This window comes from Protopterus annectens, chromosome 1.part0 (assembly GCF_019279795.1).
Source record: "Protopterus annectens isolate FY-2018-M chromosome 1.part0, PAN1.0, whole genome shotgun sequence".
In the NCBI taxonomy this organism is placed as follows: Eukaryota; Metazoa; Chordata; order Ceratodontiformes; family Protopteridae; genus Protopterus; species Protopterus annectens.
Window position 1 is genome coordinate 1623534235 of NC_056725.1, and position 20605 is coordinate 1623554839.

The following is a 20605-nucleotide window of genomic DNA, read 5'->3' on the forward strand; positions in this document are numbered from 1 at the left end:
ACCAGACATAGATCTGTTTGCATCCCCAATGAACTGCCAACTACAGAAATTCTGCACAAGGAGCTACCATCCACAAGCATGGAAAGTGGATGCCCTCTCATTCAGCTGGAAAAAACTACAAGTATACGCTTTCCCTCCTTTACCTCTCCTTCCAAAGGTACTCATAAAAGCCAGGCAGGAAGAGCCAAATATGATCCTGATTGCACCAGACTGGCCACACCAGCACTGGTATCCAGTCTTAAAGAACTTAGCACAAAAACCACCCTGGATTTTGCCTCAAATCCGACAGCTGTTAACACAACAATCAGATACTTCACAGCCAGCTAAAGACCTTAATCTAGCTGCATGGAAAATTCCTTAACCAAGCAAGCATTGCCTCTCTCCAAAGCTGTTATGGATGTCATTCTGGAGGCCAGAAGGCCTAGCACCAGGAAAGCCTACTTGGATAAATGGAAGAGATTCTGTGCCTGGAACCAAGCACACAGCCTTGACCCTCTTGTCCCAAACATTCCTCAGATACTTCAATACTTAACTGAGATGCTAGACAAGGGCCTCTTCTTCTCATCCATCAAGATTCATGCCTCAGCCATTTCTGCTCATTACAACACAGATCCACCAATTTTTTCACATCCTTTGCTCAAACAGTACCTCAGAGGGGCTAAAAACATGAGACCACCCCGTAGAGCTCCTACATCAACTTGGGACCTCAACTTTGTTTTGGAAAATTTAACTTTACCTCCTTTTGAGCCAACTAACACAGCAGAATTAAAATACATCTCTTGGAAGACTGCTCTGCTACTGGCAATAACATCAGCAAGAAGAGTTTCAGAATTACAGGCACTAATGGCAGTGGAACCTTTCCTCATCTTCCACCAGGATAGGACAGAGAATCCTTAAGAACTAACCCTACGTTTATGCCAAAGGTAGTGTCAAGTGTGGCTCTAAACCAAACTATTCACTTGCCAACCTTTTATCCAAAACCACAGAACGAAGGGGAGAGATTACTACATTCCTTGGACATTCACAGACAGTTACGCTTCTACTTGGACAAAACCAAAGCTTTCAGAAAATCTGAGCAATTATTGGTAGCATACGCTGCAGGAGCACAGGGAAAAGCCATTTCAAAGCAGACTATTTCAAAGTGAATAGCTCACTGTATATGTTTTTGCTATACACACCATGGGAAACCTGTACCTAGCAGCATTAGATCTCACTGCACCAGGGCAACAGCCACTTCAACTGCCTACCAAGGATATTTTAGAAGCAGCAACATGGAGTTCTTACATACCTTCACCAAACATTACCATTTGCCTTTATATTCCAAATCCAGAGCAGGCTTTGCCACTGCTGTGCTGCAGGGCCTTATAACCACCCCTAATGCCTTATAGATCCATCCACCCTACCTCAGCTTTGGGATTCCACCCAAGTGTAATGACTGCAGCAGTGTCACACGATGAACATAGTACAGTTTTGTACCTACCATAAATGTAGATGTTCGAGTGTAGACACTGCTGCAGTCCAGGTTACCCTCCCTCCTTCCCTCTTACTTTCTGGTACATACCTAGGTCTTCTGCCCTTATTTCCTAAAGGGAGTATTTGCTGGTAATTAAAAATGGTTGTTTGCTTTTCTAGTATATATTTTACTAGCAATTTGAAAGGCCTACCTATTTGGGGGCAGCTGACATCTGGGGCAAGAAAAACTGAAGAAAATTGCGTCGGCTGCATCTTATATCCCCTTGGCACACTGACGTCAGGGAAGAAGCGACAGCAACTGACGCCGGACCAAGACTTTGGAACTCAGGCCGACTGGGGACCGCCTGACGGCAGGATAACCCAAGTGTAATGACTGCAGCAGTGTCTACACTCGAACATCTACATTTATGGTAGGTACAAAACTGTACTATTCCCTCCCTTCAAGAATGAGTTTAAGTGGCCATTTGGGTGCTCCCTTCCAACATCTAACTGAAAACCGGTAAAATTGGAAACAAACATTGGTGGTAAGGGACTCTGTGAGACTCATGGTTTCTTCTTTTTCTACATCAATCTATCCCAGGAAAACAGAAGAATTCCTGCAAAATGATGAGTGGCAGTCCGGTGTTGAGCTTTGTCACTATGTCTTGCTGTTCCAGCTAAGTCTGCCAAGAGGCCTATGCAGATCCTGACTGCTGATGGAAGGCTGGTTCTGTGACTTTGCCCCGACTTTGAGAACCATAGCAGTTACCATTGTGTTTTCAATGCGCTTCCAGATGGTCACATCTTGGGTTCTATTCTTCAAGATTACTTTTAGAAGAACATGTGTTCTTAGATAAAGAACAGATCCAGCATTTTATCTTCGGGGGAGCATAGAGCCTTTCCATCTTGATCGGGGGGGGGGGGTGTTTCCATCTGTTTCTCATTCTAAAGGGGCTGAGAGTCTTCCATCCCATCCTACTGTTTACTGATCTCATCAGGTACATATATTATGTCAGATGCTAGGTGAGTCTTGAGAAGATCAACCACCTGCTTTTGTAGGGTACATGGATAGTGTTGGTGGACATAGTAGATGCCTTTTGGCCAGTGTTGCCAGACGTCCCTGTTTGAGCTGGACTGTCCTGGTATCAGCAGCCGAATCCCGAGTTCTGCACTGCTGGTTAAAATCCCGGTAAAACAGCCTCCACTTTGTGATTTATGATTGCCTGTATGCCAATATATGAGCCAATCATTCTGTTCAATGCAGAATAGCTTGAACAGAAGAGTCTCTGCTGTGCGAATTTTTGATTGGCTCATATACCGGCATACGAGCCAATCAAAAATCGTAAAGTGGAGCCTGCTGTTCCGCACAGACAAAATACTTTTTTTTTTTTGTTGGCAACCCTGGTTTTGGCATAACAATAACTTGGGGTTCTTACTGAAGGCTTTTTCAGTTTGCAGTAAATCTTCATCACAATTGAAATGAAGGGCTGCTTTTTCATCCTTGGTCTGCACTGAGAGAACTCTTACTCTTTTGCTTGATAGTATGTCAACTCTGTGTTAATGAGTTAGCTTTATCCACACTTATTTGTTTATAGCAAGTAAAAAGTAAGGGCTCAGAGACTTCAAGTTGACAGTTATATATGTATTTAAGGTTTGTTAACTAGGTAAGTGAACTGGTGCAAGGACCCTTTTGAGCCATGACCTGGGCCCAGTAGACAAATACAATGAACTGACACAAAACATAAAGTCCGTATGATCAGAGCATAGCAACACACAGAGATTTACAGTGGCATATAATGATAAAATATACATATAACATAAAGCAAATTATACAGTTGCATTTTACAGGTTGTGCAGGAGAAAGTATATGGAACAGCAAGTTAAGCCACATTTGATTGGAGCAGCAACAACACAGCAGATATACAAGGTGAAACGCTCCATTTCATTGGAGTGTTAAAACTTTTTAAAAAATAAATTTTGCGTTAGTAATTCAAATGAAAGGTTAGAACGTGCAGATTCAGTAGAAACTAGTGAAGAGAGAAAAAGATAGTGTAAGTTAACATGTTTCAGAAGCATAGCAAGGGTGGAGTGATGGGCCAGTCTCCCTGGCTGTATACTGTTAGGGGATGAAATCAGCAAATCCATTTTTTTTTTTTGTTTGTTTTATTTATTTATTTTTTTTTTTTTTTTGCTCCTCATAGACAAAGTGAGGGGATGACACAGAGAACCCAGGACCCAATATCCTATTAGTAGAATGGACCTTTTAACTCCTCAAATAGAATATGAGGGCATGACACAGAGGACTGGAGAGGGGAGGAGCACTTGGTCACAGAAAGGATCTATCTCTTTTTTAATGGTCCTCAACTTAATGCTGAGGGGTGCCGAATTAGAGTTGCAAATAAGCTAGTTGTTGTGCCTCTGAAGCAGTTAGATTTATTTTCTTAACTATACAGGAATGAAGAAACATCTTGAATAGTTTAAGATTGTCAGTGTGACCAACAGTGTCAGGAAGCAAGGAGAGGTAACTTTGGAGAAGGATCTCACAGGTAGCAAAGGTCTGTGCAGTTGGAGAGAGTCTGAGTTAAGGCAGGAGTAGAAGGGGTTTTTGGTGGTCAGTTTAAGAACTGGAAGGCAATATCTTTCATGCAGAAGTTTGGAGGCAAGTGTGTTAAGAAGAGTAAACCTGGCACCCACAAGTTGCCAGTTACTTTTCATCAGTGTAGTACATTGGTGTTCTCTTTTGTTTGAAAAGTAATTAAATCTTAAGTATTTAATTTTCTGCTGATTGGAGCCAAGTGGTATTTTGTGAAGAGCAAAGGGTTATGATTGACAACCTGTATACTGAAAAGGGAAATATATTTATGGCTGTGGCTCATCTGGTTTCAGCAGTTACTAAATTTGAGGTGTTAGCTAATTTTCTTAAATTAGCTAGTACTTTTCTATATTTCTCTTTCAAATCTATCTGTGAAAGGCAAGATGCTGATCAAAAAGGAAGCCTAAATACATTTGTTCCTTAACATAGGAAGGAGGAGTACCTGAAGGCTTAGTAATGTATTTTGTATGTGTTGTATTTTTAGTGAGTACCAAATAGCATTACTGAACTTTCAGGAGTATTGCCAACATTTTATAAAATGTTCAGGACTCAAATGTTGATACCTCTTGGTTGTACATACTTTTTGAACATAATAATTTATTTGCAGATTTAAACCTCAGTCCATTTTAAAGTCTTCACCTTTAGTTGCATTAAGTGATAAAATTCCTGAAGTCCTTTGCTCTCAAGTAATGTGGGCTTGGCACATAGTTGTTACTTCCTCCACAAGCAAGTTCAGATGTTTTCCCAACCCAGCCTTCTCCCAGGCTGATGCAATCTAGGCCTCTACTCACTTAAGTTTAGTGTCTTTTATTTTTTTTTTTTTGTCAGAGGTAGCCTGTAAACACCTTCTCACAATGTCTTGCTTTCCAAAGTGCTTTCCTGTGCACTATTTCTAATTGCTGAAGTTAACATTTCAACCCTTATCTTATCAGTTTACTATTGTCTCTTTCTTCTAGAGTGTATCTCTCCCCTTACCTTTTCCATTTATCATATGTAGCCTGTAATCCCCTCTCACTTCCTCATTGTAACTGTCATGATTTTTGACATGCCCTTGTTTGAAATTGCTGAGACATCTAACTGTGCTGTTGATGAGCAAAATAAGAGTGAGATCCAGCCACTTTGGTACAGCACCCAAAAGTCTACTGTGGCATGGCCTTCATAAGAGAAGGTGACTGTCAGTGTTCACCTTGTTCAATGACTAGTAGTTGGTGGCCCTTTAGGGTCTTCCTTGTGGTGGTCTTTGTCATTCTACGGGTATATGCTTTAGGGGAAGATCCCACTGGCAACTAATTAGTTTCATTCTCTCCATCAACCAATATTTGGCACTTTATCTTAGAAACGTTTGGCTCGGGAGAGTGCATTCCAGATAATGGTACATGCTGTGATGTCACATACTGACTTTATAAGTCAGTTTATTCCCTGTGCCAGTCATTTTTTCTGCCATTCACTGAGTTCAAATTTTTGATCCTGCTATGTCAGTGAAAAGCTTCCTCATTCAGTGCCCAGGAGCAAGTCATCTAAGTGACTTAGTAGTTGTCGTGTAACCTGCCAAGACTTGTCACTAGCATCACCAGTACTGTTTTAGGAGTGGATGTATCATAAAGAGCTGCCGCAGGTGAAAGCAGTTCATACCATATACTTGCAGATGTCACGCAGAGTAATTAATGTCCCAGCTTTATAGTAGGATGACAGTGGCATTTGGCAGTGCCTTATCTGTATGGATTATTGAAAGTGTCGCCCCACATGCAGCTGCAAGACTTAGGCAGAGCAGTGTCGTAAGGACCGAGGATTAGAGTGTAGACTGCAGCTAAGCACCTTCCTGGTGGTAAGACAGTTTAGCAAACATCCCTTCAGTTGCCACAGATGTGGAGTTCACCCTTGAATTTTGAGGGTTGAACTCAAACCTATCTTCCTGTTTGGATAATGAGGGAACTGAGAGAGAGAGAGATCTCCAGCTTGCACTCTGAGGTGTGTGTTTTTGGTGTTTGTGTCACCCATCATCCGGTTAATCAGCCAGTGTTCATTGCTGAATGCTCTAGTCCTGTGGTATTTTCTCTTCAGTCGCCCAACAGTGAACTGGGGATATTTGAGATCTTGGGTTTTTCCCCCAACCCAGTAGAATCCAGTGTCCCATGCTGATTCATTTGGATTTCTTGCAGCAAGACTCTGTTCCAGAACCTGGATGATAATTAAATCTTTGAGGTGTGGTTGCAGCTTGATTCCCAGGCATGAGAATGTAACCTCAAGAAACACGTCCCATTGTCAAAACTGTAGGTGAGGCATAGGCTTCTTATGCCTCCACTGCCCATGGCAGCATGTTCCTGCCTGCTGGATCCTTCTTGACCAGCATGTCTTGCACATCTGTAACATCTTCATTGCCTAGAGCGGCTGTAAACAGACTCATCACTGGAGTTTATGGGAGGGGCAGAGGACTGCTTTTTGGGCTTGTATGAGGAGCATGAAAACCTAGAAACTCCTGCCTATTCTGCAGCTCTCTTGAATTAATCTTTCCTTTGAAGAATCCCTGAGACTCATGAGACCCACCATGTGCCTGGACTGGCCTCCGACTGTATTGCTTCCCTCCTAAAGGCTTGTTATCTGCATCTGAGGAAACATGAGCCTGAAATAATCTATTCTACTGAAGCTGATCATTAAAAAAAGTATATCCAAACAGCCTAGAAGTTTTCCACTGATACAGACCCCAGAAAACATGGATACACCTTAGGCATTAATCAGGCCAGCTTCTGTGTAATTTCTTCAGTCGAGATTGGGCCTGAAAACCATGGTGTTTTCCCACCAGTTAAGGAGTCTAAAGCTTATTACCCACTAAAATTGAAAAATATAATGAAAAATTAGGCTTAGTTATATTAAATCTACTAAGAAGATTTTAAGTGGGGTTTTTTTCTTAGAATTTGTTTTTGGATACTGTTTCATCTGTCCATCTGACCTGAATTAGCCTTGAGCTTCTTCAGATTTCCCCTCCCATAATTCTCCCTGTGCCTTCCCTAACCTCCGATCTCATTTCCTGCCATTATGAAAACACATTCTCTTAGCTGCAGCTAAATGCTCTAACTTACCTCTTTTTTCTTTTAGTTATTTCTAATGCCAAGAGTTTCACTCAGATAACTAACAATACCATTTTTCATAAAATTAGTATTATATAGGGTTCTTTTCCTTTTGCCACAGCTCCTTCCTAGCATTTAGGCTGCTAGCCTTTTGTCTTGTAATCATTTTTCCATTAGTATAAAAAAAAGTGTATGTTACTGAAAGATATGTTTTTTCTTAAAAGTATCCTGTTGGTTCCTAATTTAATGTTTGTGGGCTTGTGTTGTAGTGTAGTGTATTATTATTTGTCCTGCCCCATCACTGTTGCAGTACTCATAACCCACTGTCCAGTCAAGACTTTAGTACTTACAAGTACCATATGTTACAGGCCCCGTGCAAGGCGTAGGGTATAAAGGTAACATGGAAGCACACACACCCTGAACTACTGCTTCCAGTTCAATGCTGTCAATGAACATCAATCTGAATGCCTTTCTGCTATGCTAGATGTTCTTCGTGTTTCACTGTTGCAGTCATTACATTTGGGTAATCTGCTTGCAGGTTGCCCTCAGTTAGCCTGATTAACAAAGTCTTGGGTCCTGCGTCGGTTGCTGTCCCTTCTTCCATGACGTCAGGTCGTTATGCGTATAAAACATGCAGCCGACGCCATTACAGCAGTCTTTCTTGCCATGCGGTGCCCGAAGCAGAAGCAGTTCGCAAGTGCCGGTCGGCCGACTCCTTAAAATTTTTGTTTTCCGGTTTCAGAACCGAAGTCTTCAACTAAAAGCTATGTACCCCATTGGGCAAACTTTTTCCTGCTCCTCCGATGTCAGTAAAAGTTAATAATTGCATTACTTGTGGAAAGCAAATACCTCATAAAGATTTTCATTTGTATGGTATTCCTTGCCTAGGCCCTGACCACGACGTATCTTGCTGTCGGTTTTGTGCTTTATTTAATCAGCACACTATCTGTCGTCTGTATATTTTCGCCTCTAAATATTTCGGTTCATAGTTTAATTATCCAGAAATGTCGGTTAGCCATCCGACTACCAGGATTGCGAAAAAATGCAAAGATAAAGACAGAGACAGGCCGCCGAGGTCCAAAACTGCCGATGACTCTTCTCCTAAGCCAGTCGCCAGTTCGCCGTTACTCAGTGAGGTGCTTTTGCAGCCCCTGATACCCGCTACTTCTGATTCGCAGGCCTCTACTGAGACCCATTCAGAGTCCGGTATGCCGCGAGATACTTTAACTATGGGAACCCGCGGATGTCTCTACCTTGGATGGGTCTGGAGCCGCTGTGCAGGCACCGGCTTCTGAGGGTGTATTCAGGCCTACGGACTTGCATATTAAATCAATGCTTTCTTCATTACTAAGGCCTAAATCTCGATCCATGTCTAAAAAACCGACGCCCAGGCCACATGCTCAGGCCTCTATGCCTAAAAAACAAAGGATAAAAATGGCTGAAGATCTAATAACTTTAATCAGGGGTTGCCACCCCCCCACCTCTAAGAGGCCTAGGGCTGAGCTTGATTATGACTCTTCTGATCAGGATTCTGTTTTTTCTGACTCTTCTGATGACCTAGATTTGTCCTTACCTACTTATGAGGATTTTGATGCAGAGGACTCCATTCCCTCTGCTTCCCCTCCTGAGGATTTTTCTTTTGGGGAAACCTTGCATACTCTAAGGGAACATTTTCACTGGGAAAGCCGGGAATTTTCTGATTCGAAAAAGAGGCTTAGGGATTTCCATCTCCTACCTCAGCATAGGCCTTTGGCTATTCCTCCTGTACTAGACATTGTTGATGATGCTTTCTCGGAATCCAGTTTGGCCCCTGATTCCCTGCCTCCTGCTCCCAGTAAACCTGACAGATACTACAGGGTCCCTGAGTCCCACAAGTTCCTTTTCAAAAATCCTATTGCATATCCAGAGACTATTTCACAGGGGCCCAAGGGCATTAAGGCTTCTACTGCTAAAAATCCTACACCTTCGGATAGAGACTCCAGGGCGCTGGATAGATGGGGTAAAAAGGTTTATACTTCAGCAACCTTGGCAATTAGAGCTTTAAACTGCCAATTTCATATGTTAAAATATCAGCAACATGTTATTGGACTACTTAAACAGAAAATGATGTTGATTCCTGACTGTGTCGAAAATAAAGACTTACAGGATTTAATATATTCTGCTGAACAAGTTGGAAAACATACTTTGCAATGTGGTTTCGATTCTTTAGAGGTCTCTTGCAGGGCTGCTGTTACTGGATCTGTGCTTAGAAGGCATGCTTGGCTTAAGGAGCAGTCTTTGCCTGATCATGTTAAAGCTAAATTGTTGGATGCTCCTTTAAATCAGGACCGCCTGTTTGGCAACAAGGCTGAAGAAGTTTTTAAAAAGATGGAAGATAAAGCTAAATCTACACAAACTGTTAAAGATTTTTTACAAGTTCAGCCTCCTAGATTTAGTAGGCACTGGCCTTCTAAGAATTGGTCCTTTCCAGCCCCTTCCGGGTCTTCTCAAGCCAAACCCAGACACAGCAAAAAGAACAGGTTTCAGTCCCAGGGGACTCGCAGAACTAAGCAGTGGGGGGCCTCCACTTCCAAGTCTGGGAATAACAAGACACCACCCTATGGTAAACTGTCTCAATGACTTCCTTTTAAAATCTCCAAGCACTTATCTTCTGACTGCCCCATTGGGGGGAAAGATTGCTCTTCATACAAAGAACTGGGAACTCATTACCCAGGACAAATGGGTTTTAAATATAGTATCCCAGGGATACAGATTTCATTTCTACACGATGCCAATTCCAAACGGATGGCCAGACCTGCCCCCAAATCAGTGGGCAGAGGCCCAGAAACAAGTACTTTCCCTCATGAGCATGGGGGCTATTCAACTAGTACCAGTTCCTGGTACCCAGAAAAGACAAATTTTGGCGTCCAATTCTGGACTTTATCTACTCTAAACACCTTTCTGGACATCCCAAAATTCAAGATGCTGACTCTTCACCAGTTACTTCCTATGCTAGGCAAAGATGCCTGGTTGGCAACTCTAGATTTAAAAGAGGCTTACCTGCATATCCCAATCTGGGAATCTTGCAGAAGATACCTCCGCTTCAAAGCAGGCTTCTTGCATTACCAGTTCTCTGCACTGCCCTTTGGCTTATCTACTGCGCCCAGGTTCTTTACAAAGTGCCTGGCTCCAGTAATTGCATATTGCAGGCAAAGAAATATTCAAATATATCCATACCTGGACGATTGTTTAATTCAGGCAGAAAACAAGAACATTCTTCTAAAGCATCTGGCGTTTGTAAAAAGGGTTCTCACTTGTCAAGGGTACACTATAAACAAAAAGAAATCACAACTGGTACCCTCTCAAAAAATTACATTCCTGGGTGCAAGCTTGAATATAACTGCCCAGATGGCTTTCCTTATGCCAGAGAAGCAAATTCATTTGGTGACTTACTTTAAACAGGTGGCCACAAAAACCTTGCTTTCCGCAAGGCAAATACTACAAGCCTTGGGGTTCATGGTCTCCTGCATTCTTCTAATTCCATATGCAAGACTGCATATGAGGAAACTTCAGTGGTATTTAAAAAGTCTATGGAGTCAGCATTGTCACAGCCTGGAAACAATGATTCCTATCATACCTTGCATGCAACTAGAGTTCCTGTGGTGGGCAGAGACCTGCCACCAAAACAAGGGACTGCCATTCACACCACCCCCTGACACCCAAACCCTAACTGCAGATGCATCAGACTATCCTTGGGAGGCTCATTTGGCAGGGAAGTGCATTCAGGGCAAATGGAGCCCAAATCAAATGCACCTTCATATCAATCCAAAAGAGATGCTAGCTGTGCAGAATGCACCAACAGCCTTCAAGGACTACCTTAATCCAGGACAATTAATGATAGACAGACAACACCACGGTTATGTGGTACATAAACAAGCAGGGGGGTACACACTCCTACCCCCTTTGCAGACTAGCCATGACATTGTAGAACACGGCATTGACCTATCAAGTACAACTACCAGCTCAATTCCTTCCAGGAAAGCTGAATACTCTGGCAGACGAACTAAGCAGAAATCTCATGGACCCACACGAATGGGAACTGGAACCACGGATTTTCAAAATGTTGACATGGAAATGGGGGAGCCCAGACATCTTTTTGCCTCACCCCAGAACTATCAGTTGGACAAATTTTGCACAAGAACTCATCACAAAAAAGCCTGGAAAGTGGATGCTCTATCCTTCAGCTGGAAAAACCTATCAGTCTATGCCTTTCCTCCTCTGCCTCTGCTCTCCAAAGTTCTACTAAAAGTCAAACAGGACAAACCAAAAATGATTTTGATTGCTTCAGACTGGCCTCGCCAACACTGGTAGTCACTCCTCTGCAGTGTGTCACACCTTCCACCGTGGCACCTGCCTCAGACACCTTACTTACTGTCTCAGCAGAACAACCAAATTCTGAACACACAGCTCCAAACTTTGAATCTTGCAGCGTGGCTAATCACCTAAATTCACCCTTAGCATCCCTCAGTAAACCTGTGATGGATGTCATTTTGGAGGCGAGAAGACCTAAAACTAGAAAATCTTATGCTGACAAATGGAAGAGATTCTGTGCCTGAAATCAAGCTCAAGGGATAACCACAGCAGTGCCCAACATTCTTCAGATTTTGCAATACTTAACTGAGATGCTTCACAAGGGCCTGTCCTTTTCTTCCCAATCCCTGCCAGGGAGCTTAATTTTGTATTGGAGAAACTCACTCTACCTCCTTTCGAGCCAGCTGCTACTGCAGACATAACATTTCTGTCCTGGAAAACAGCTTTCCTTTTAGCAGTCACTTCAGCTAGAAGGATTTCCGAATTACAGGCTCTTATGGCAGTGGAGCCTTTCATCATTTTTCATGCGGACAGGGTATCTCTCAGGACCAATCGATCCTTCATGCCTAAGGTGATATCCAGTGTGGCTCTTAATCAGACCATTCATTTGCGAACTTTCTTTCCCAACCCACAGAACAAGGGGGAGCGGATTCTGCATTAATTGGATGTACACAGGCAACTTAGATTTTACCTAAACAGGATTAAATCTCAAAGAAAATCTGAACAACTGCTGGTGGCATTTGCTGCAGGGGCAGAGGGGAAGGCTATTTCAAAGCAAACCATTTCTATATGGATAAGCCATTGCATTAATTTCTGCTATAAGCACCATGGAAAACCTATCCCCCAGGGGGTCAGACCTCACTCCACCAGGGCTGCATCTACCTCTACAGCCTTTCTCAGAGGCATCCCTACCAGGGACATCCTAGAAGCTGCTACCTGGAGTTCTGTACATACTTTCACCAAGCATTATCATTTGCCAATTTTCTCTAAATCCAGAGCTGGCTTTGCCACTGCAGTCTTGCAGGGCCTTATAGCTGGCCCTAATGCTATCTAAGTTCCTCCTCCCAACCATAGCTTTGGGAATCTACCCAAATGTAATGACTGCAACAGTGAAACACGAAGAACATAGTGCAATTGTGTACACTTACCATAAATGTAGATGTTCGAGTGTATTCACTGCTGCAGTCCTGGTTACTCTCCCTCCAGCCCCCTAACTTCTTTTGGCTAAACCTCTACTTTCCTTTACTATGCTTAAAAGCCTTTTTGGTGTATTTGCTTTTTTGTTGGAGGTATATCTTTTTGCTTTTATGTTTAATTGCTTCCCACTAGGGGGGCACCTGACATACATCTGAGGCAAGAAAAACTGATGTAATGGCATCGGCTGCATGTTTTATACCCCTGATGTCATGGATGAAGGGACAGCAACCGACACAGGACCCAAGACTTTGTTAATCAGGCCACCATAACTTAGCTCCCTATTGGGGGGGCTCCTGATGTTTGGGACAAGAAAAACTACTGTAATGGTGTCGGCTGCCTGTTTTTATACCCCTGATGACCTGACATCAGTCCTCGAGCGACAGCAAACGACGCAGAAATACCTAGTCTCTGGTATTTTTGCCGACTGAGGGCTACCTGCAGGCAAATAACCCAAGTGTGATGACTGCAGTAGTGAATACTCGAACATCTACATTTATGTCAAGTGTACACAACTGTACTTTTCATGTTATCTCTAACTGGATTTGTCACTGAATTGTTAGCGTCACTTAAGACCTTGCTGTATCAGTTAGGCATCTCATATATCTTACATATGATGTCTCCTTGCAGATCTCTCAACCCTGCTAACCCTCCCTGTCACTATCTTCCATGTTTTGTAATTACTGTTCTCATTCCACATAACCCTCATTTTAGATCCCATGCTCTGAGTTATTCCTACTCTTATCCTATCCTTTCCCTAATTTTGACTCCTCATAATCTTTATTCACCCTCCTATTTGCTGTAGTTCCTGTCATCTGCATCTTTTCCTACAGACTAAAACCCTTACTTTTCTGAGCATTCACTGTTTTATATATAATCAAGCCTCTCGTTCTTTTTTTCCTGTTATTTATTGTGTGTAGGTCTATTAAAAAGTAATTTACTGTTCCCATTCCATGTTATTCTTCATTCAGATCCCACAATTCCTGTTCCTGTTGTCATCATATCCTCTCCCAGCTTTTGACTTACCATAATATTTATTCATTTTTTTTTTATCTGCAGGAGCTCCAGTCCTCTACATCTTCTCTTCCAGATTAAAACCTTCCCTACTCTTATCTGTGACTGTGTTATGTATTTGCCAAGCCTCTCTTCTCGGGTAGTCTGGTATTTATTGTATGTAAATCTACTAAAAAAAAGTCTCTCTGAATGCCATCCTCCACTTTCGTCTTATTCTCCCACTTACTCTGTGCCCTTTCTATTCCATAAATAAACAGTAGCTCTGTTATACTTTACTTGTCCCGCTGTTGCACTGTTTTGACATTCCTGTAGGGGTTTACTGAAGTGAAGCTGACTAATAAACACGTTTTGGCAGCACCTTCTCATAATCTATAATTATGAGCTTCCTTGGCCGCATTTTTTTTGTAAATGTTGAGTAAAATTTGCTTCCTTGGCATTCATTACTGTGTTGTGTAATCTTACTATTTGAAGTTAATGTTCTAAAATTGTTTGTTCCTAGTGTTTGTTCCTTACTATTTCCCTAGTATAATCTGATGTTTCTTATTTAATTCCTGATATAGAGTAGCATGTACAATCTTCTCTAATGTTATACCATGTTTTCTCTCACTCTGTGAAGCTTTTTCTCTTTTGGGCCTTTACTGAAAATGGGTTTGATCTAGTTAGACAATTGCAGTAAGTGGACACAAATAGCTAACTCATTAAATATTCTTAGACTTAATATGTTATGTCTCATACCTCATCCTGAACTTTCTAAATGCATATAGTGCATCAATGCTAATGTTATCACCATTTTTTTTTTTTTAGATAAAACAGCCCTCCGCTGACCAAATGCATAATTCTAATGCCATACCCACATAGCTTTTTGTATTTCTTCCTCCTGCTGAAGACTACCCTATAGTAATCTACAAGTGAAATACTCCTACTAGTTATAGTAGTTCTTGTAATATGAACTCCATACCTTTTTGATGTTCATCGTGTTACCCTGCTGCAGTCATCACACTAGGGTTATCCTGCCGTCAGGCGGTCCCGCAGTCGGCCTGAGTTCCAAAGTCTTGGTCCGGCATCGGTTGCTGTCGCTTCTTCCCTGACGTCAGAGTGCCAGGGGGTATATAAGAGGCATCCGATGCCATTTTCTTCAGTCTTTCTTGCCACGCGGTGCCCGAAGCAGAAGCAGTTCGCAAGTGCCGGTTGGCCGACACCTAAGATTTTCGATTCGAATTTCAGTCCGAAGTCTTCAATAAAGCTAAGTACCCCGTTGGGGAACCTTTTCTTGCCTCAGTCTGATGTCAGAAAAAGTTAACAATTGCATTTCTTGTGGGAAGCAAATACCTCATAAGGACTTCCATTCCTAATTGTATTCCTTGCCTAGGCCCAGACCACGACGTGACAGGTTGTCGGTTTTGTGCTAGGTTTAATAAACGAACTATCAAACGCAGTTTTGACTTCGCACGACATTACTTTGGTAGGAAATTTAATTATATCATGCCATCAGAGCAGCCGACGACCGGCGTGCATAAAAAATGCAAGGATAAGGACAGGTAGCCTAGGAACAAGCCGGACACCGAGGCCTCTGCTGGGCCTGTTGCCGCTTCTCCGGTTTTCAGTGAGGTGCCTACGCAGCCCCTGATGACCGCAGAACTGGAACCCCAGACAGCTGCAGATTCTCAAGCGGAGTCTACTAGGCCGACGCAGCCATCTTCATTAGGCCCTTCCGACACCGGAGCAGAAGTAGACCCCGGTGCAGTGGAAACACCTTTGGTTGCAGAAGGTGTCTTCAGACCGACTACACTCACCATTAAATCTTATGCTAAGCTTAAAACTCCTTTAAAACCAAAGAAGACTGTACATCAGTCTACAGTTCAAGGCCCCATGCCTAAGAAACAGATGCTTAAGATGGCTGAAGATTTGATTACCCTAATCAGGGGTTCCCATCCCCCTCCTGATAAAAGACCAAGACAAGAGGAGGATTATGCTTCCTCTGACCAGGTTTCAATTTCCTCAGATTCTCCTGAGGAACAGGATTACACTTTTCCACCTTATGAAGACTCTGATGCTGAAGACTCTATTCCCTCAGCATCTCCCCCTGAAGACTACTCCTTTGGGGAAACTTTACATACCATGAGGGAACATTTCCACTGGGAAGGCCAGGACTACTCTGATTCTAAGAAAAGGCTCCGAGAGTTCCTTTTACTACCCCAGCACAGACCTCTTTCTATCCCTCCAGTTTTGGATATTGTGGATGATGTTTACTTGGAGTCTAGTCTAAATCCAGACTCTCTACCTCCTGCTCCAGCCAAACCAGACAGATACTAAAAAGTACAAGACTCACACAAATTCCTTTAGAAAAGCCCTGTGGCTGACCCAGAAACAATTTCCCAGGGTCCTAAGGGAGCTAAAGCTTCTATGGCTAAAAATCCTGTGCCCTCTGAAAGGGATTCCAGAGCCCTAGATAGATGGGGAAAGAAAATATACACCTCAGCAACTCTGGCAATGAGAGCATTAAATTGTCAGTTTCACATGCTGAAATATCAGCAATTCCTAATGTCTCAATTAAAACAAAAAATGAGCACACATACTGAACAGTCTGAATTCAAGGAAATGCAGGATCTGTTGCATGCAGCTGAACAGGTGGGCAAACATACTTTACAATGTGGATTTGATTCATTGGAAGCTTCCTGTAGAGCAGCTGTTACTGGCTCTGTCATACGTAGACATGCTTGGTTAAAAGAACAAACCTTTCCTGATCATGTTAAAGCAAAATTATTGGATGCACCTTTACAGCAGAATGTGTTATTTTGTGTCAAAGCAGAAGAGGTTTTAAAGAAAATGGAGGATAAGGCAAAGTCTATGCAGACGGTCAAGGATTTTTTGCAGGTACAACCCCCTCGTTTCAGCAGAAATTGGCCAACGAAAAACTGGTCCTTTCCAGCTTCTGACAGATCACAGAAAGGCAAATACAGATGCCCAAGGGGCAGAGGTCAGTCACAAGGCCCTTACAAACCTCACCAATGGGGTACTGCTACCCAGAAAGGAGGAGAAGACAGGCCACAGGCTAGCAGAAGACAAACACAATGACTCAGTCCTTAAACTACCAAGCAAATCTCTCCTGGCAGCTCCCTTGGGAGGAAAATTAGAATTTTTTTGCAGACAACTGGCACATCATCACAAAAGACAAATGGGTTCTAGACATTGTCTCTCAAGGATACAGATTCCACTTTCATACCTTACCAAGGATAAAAGGAATGCCAAACCTGCCACCAAATCAATGGACAGAGGCACAAAAACAAATTACAGCTCTCATGGACATGAGAGCCATTCAACAGGTACCTACACAGGAGCAAGGACAAGGATTTTACTCAAGACTCTTTCTAGTCCCAAGAAAGGACAAAGCATGGAGACCCATTCTGGATCTTTCAATTCTGAACACCTATCTGCAAGTACCAAAATTCAAGATGCTAACATTACAGCAGCTTCTTCCCATGCTGGGCAAGAATGCTTGGCTTGTAACGTTGGACCTCAAGGAGGCATACCTGCATGTCCCTATCAGACAAAATTGCAGACGATACCTCCGCTTCATTGCAGGTTCAATGCATTATCAATTCCCTGCACTGCCCTTTGGCTTATCTGCTGCACCCAGGGTCTTCACAAAATGCTTGGCACCAGTAATTGCATACTGCAGACAAAGAGGATTTCAAATATACCCATACCTGGACGACTGCCTTATTCAAGCAGAAAGCAAGGACATTCTTTTAAAGCATCTGGCATTTGTCAAACACCTTCTAAGTTGCCTAGGGTACACAGTAAACGAAAAGAAATCAAAACTAGTGCCCTCACAAAACATAATATTCCTGGGTGCCAGCTTGAATACAACGGCCCAGATGGCTTATCTCACGCCAGACAAGAAACAACAGCTGACTCAATATTTCAAAATAATGGCAACAAAGACCCAACTCCTGCAAGAAAAATTCTGCAGGCCTTGGGATTCATGGCATCTTGCATACTACTAATACAATTTGCAAAACTGCATATGTGGAAATTACAATGGTACCTGAAAAGCGTATGGACTTGGCACAGCCACAGCTTGGAAACAATGAATACCACTCATTCCCTGCCTTCAACAGGAGTTTCTATGGTGGTCACAGGCATGTCACCTCAACAAGGGTCAGCCTTTCACCTTACCCACAGCCAGGCAAACTATGACAACAGATGCATCGGACTATGCCTGGGGAGCACACATGGCAGGACAGTGCATTCAGGGCAAATGGACTACAGATCAGAGGCATCTGCATATCAATCAAAAAGAAATGCTAGCAGTACAGAATGCCCTAACAGCTTTCAAGAACCTCTTACACCCAGGACAACTAATAATAAAGACGGACAATACCACAGTAATGTGGTACATAAACAAGCAAGGGGCACACATTCCTACCCTCTATGCAGGCAAGCAATGACCTTGTGGAACACTGCACTGTCTTACCAGGTTCAATTACAAGCACAATTCCTGCCAGGAAAGAAAAACACATTGGCAGACGACCTAAGCAGAAACATCATGGATCCACACGAGTGGAAACTAGATCCACAAGTATTTGCAATGATAGCTCAAAAATGGGGACGCCCAGACATAGATCTGTTTGCAAGCCCCCAAAACTACCAACTTCAAAAATTTTGCACAAGGACATTCCATCCACAAGCTTGAAAAGTGGACGCCCTCTCATTCAGTTGGAAAACATTAACAGTGTATGCCTTTCCTCCACTGCCTCTTCTAGCAAATGTACTGCTGAAAGTCAGATTAGAGAGGCCACAAATGATGCTCGTTGCACCAGACTAGCCACGCCAGCATTGGTATCCAATTTTAAGGAACATGGCCCACGGCCCACCATGGATTTTACCACAAATTCCTCACCTGCTCACCCAGCGAGACAATCAGATTCTACACAGCCAGCTCAAGACTTTAAACCTGGCTGCAATGCAAATTACCTAAACAACCAGCCAACACCTCTATCTGGAGGCCAGGAGGCCCAGCAGCAGGAAAACCTATTCAGACACATGGGGAAGATTTAACCCCTTCATCCAAACATTCCTCAGATTCTACAATATTTAACTGAGATGTTGCACAAAGGTCTGTTTTTCATCTATTAAGATCCACGCCTCAGCAATTTCAGCTCATCACAACACGGATCCTCCTTTATTCCCGCATCCACTCCTAAGACAGTACCTCAGAGGGGCTAAGAACATAAGACCGCCAAGGAGAGCACCAACACCTACTTGGGATCTCAACTTTGTTTTGGAAAAGCTTACGCTGCCGCCCTTTGAACCAGCTTTTTCAGCTGATTTAAAATTTCTTTCATGGAAAACTGCCCTGCTACTTGCAATAACCTCAGCTAGAAGAGTCTCAGAGCTACAGGCACTAATGACAGTGGAGCCTTTCCTCATTTTTCAAGACAGTCTCTCTCTCTCTACAAACTAACCCTTCCTTTATGCCAAAGGTGGTGTCCAATGTGGCCCTAAACCAAACCATTCATTTGCCCATCTTTTTCCCAAATCCCCAGAACAAAGGAGAAAGACTCCTGCACTCTTTGGACATTCACAGGCAATTACGTTACTACTTGGATAAAACTAAGGCTTTCAGAAATTCTGACCAGCTCTTTGTAGCCTATGCTACAGAATCGCAAGGAAAAGCTATCTCAAAACAGACCATTTCTTAATGGATAGTGCATTGCATACGTTTCTGCTACACGCATCATGGGAAACCGGTACCTGCTAACAGTAGGTCCCACTCCACCAGGGCTACACCTACATCAGCAGCCTTTCTCAGGGGAGTGCCAACCAAGGATATTCTGGAAGCTGCAACTTGGAGTTCAGTGCACACCTTCACCAAACACTATCACTTACCTCTATATTCTAAGACTAGAGCTGGTTTTGCCACTGCAGTTTTGCAGGGCCTACTAGCTCCTTCTAACCCTGTGTAACTCCACCTCCCATCCTTAGCTTTGGGATTCAACACAAGTGTGATGACTGCAGCAGGGTAACACGATGAACATAGTACAGTTTTGTACCTACCATAAATGTAGATGTTCGAGTGTTCACCCTGCTGCAGTCCAGGTTACTCTCCCTCCATCCCCTCTGAACTAGCTGAACTTATCTATACCACTCTATCCTATTCAAACTCTGTGGTGTATTTGCTTGTGCCTAAAGGTATTGTTTTATTTTTATCTAGTGATATATATATATATATATATATATATATATATATATATATATATATATATATATAGATATACATTGCCTACCTATTGGGGCACCTGACATCTGGGGCAAGAAAAACTGAAGAAAATGGCGTTGGATGCCTCTTATATACCCCTGGCGCTCTGACGTCAGGGAAGAAGCGACAGCAACCGACGCCGGACCAAGACTTTGGAACTCAGGCCGACTGCGGGACCGCCTGACAACAGGATAACCCTAATGTGATGACTGCAGCAGGGTGAACACTCGAACATCTACATTTATGGTAGGTACAAAACTGTACTTTTCATTAGTCAAGTCAGGTTCCCATTAAATGAGAAATCCACCATCACCAAGAGTTTAATTCAAGTATGAAGTTGCATTTGGTGCCATAAGTTAGTCTTAGTTACCAGAAACTAGCCTGTACATATTAAATATTTAATTTCTTTGCCTGGTCATCAGAAAAAGGGAAAGTCTACCCACCTATTTTTAAGATTAATCTTTTGAATGCCTTGGCAAAGGAATTTGTCTGCTTCCGCATGGCATACTTTAGACACTGGGATATCTGTAGTTTTTCATGAAAGGTACTGCCCAAAATGTCACATTGGTAGAGTCCCTTGTTTTGTTGATGTCCGCAACTAGTATAAAAAAATGTACATTGTGGTGGAACTTTCTCCTGTGCTTTTGTTGCAGAGAGGAAGCGAAACAGTGTCCG

General features: G+C 42.8%; 1 protein-coding gene across 1 annotated transcript in view; it reads left to right on the plus strand.

The window, feature by feature from the left end:
• Positions 1-20605, plus strand: part of WBP11 (WW domain binding protein 11) — a gene marked incomplete in the record, with an annotated part of 1089603 nt that overhangs the window by 945862 nt on the left and 123136 nt on the right.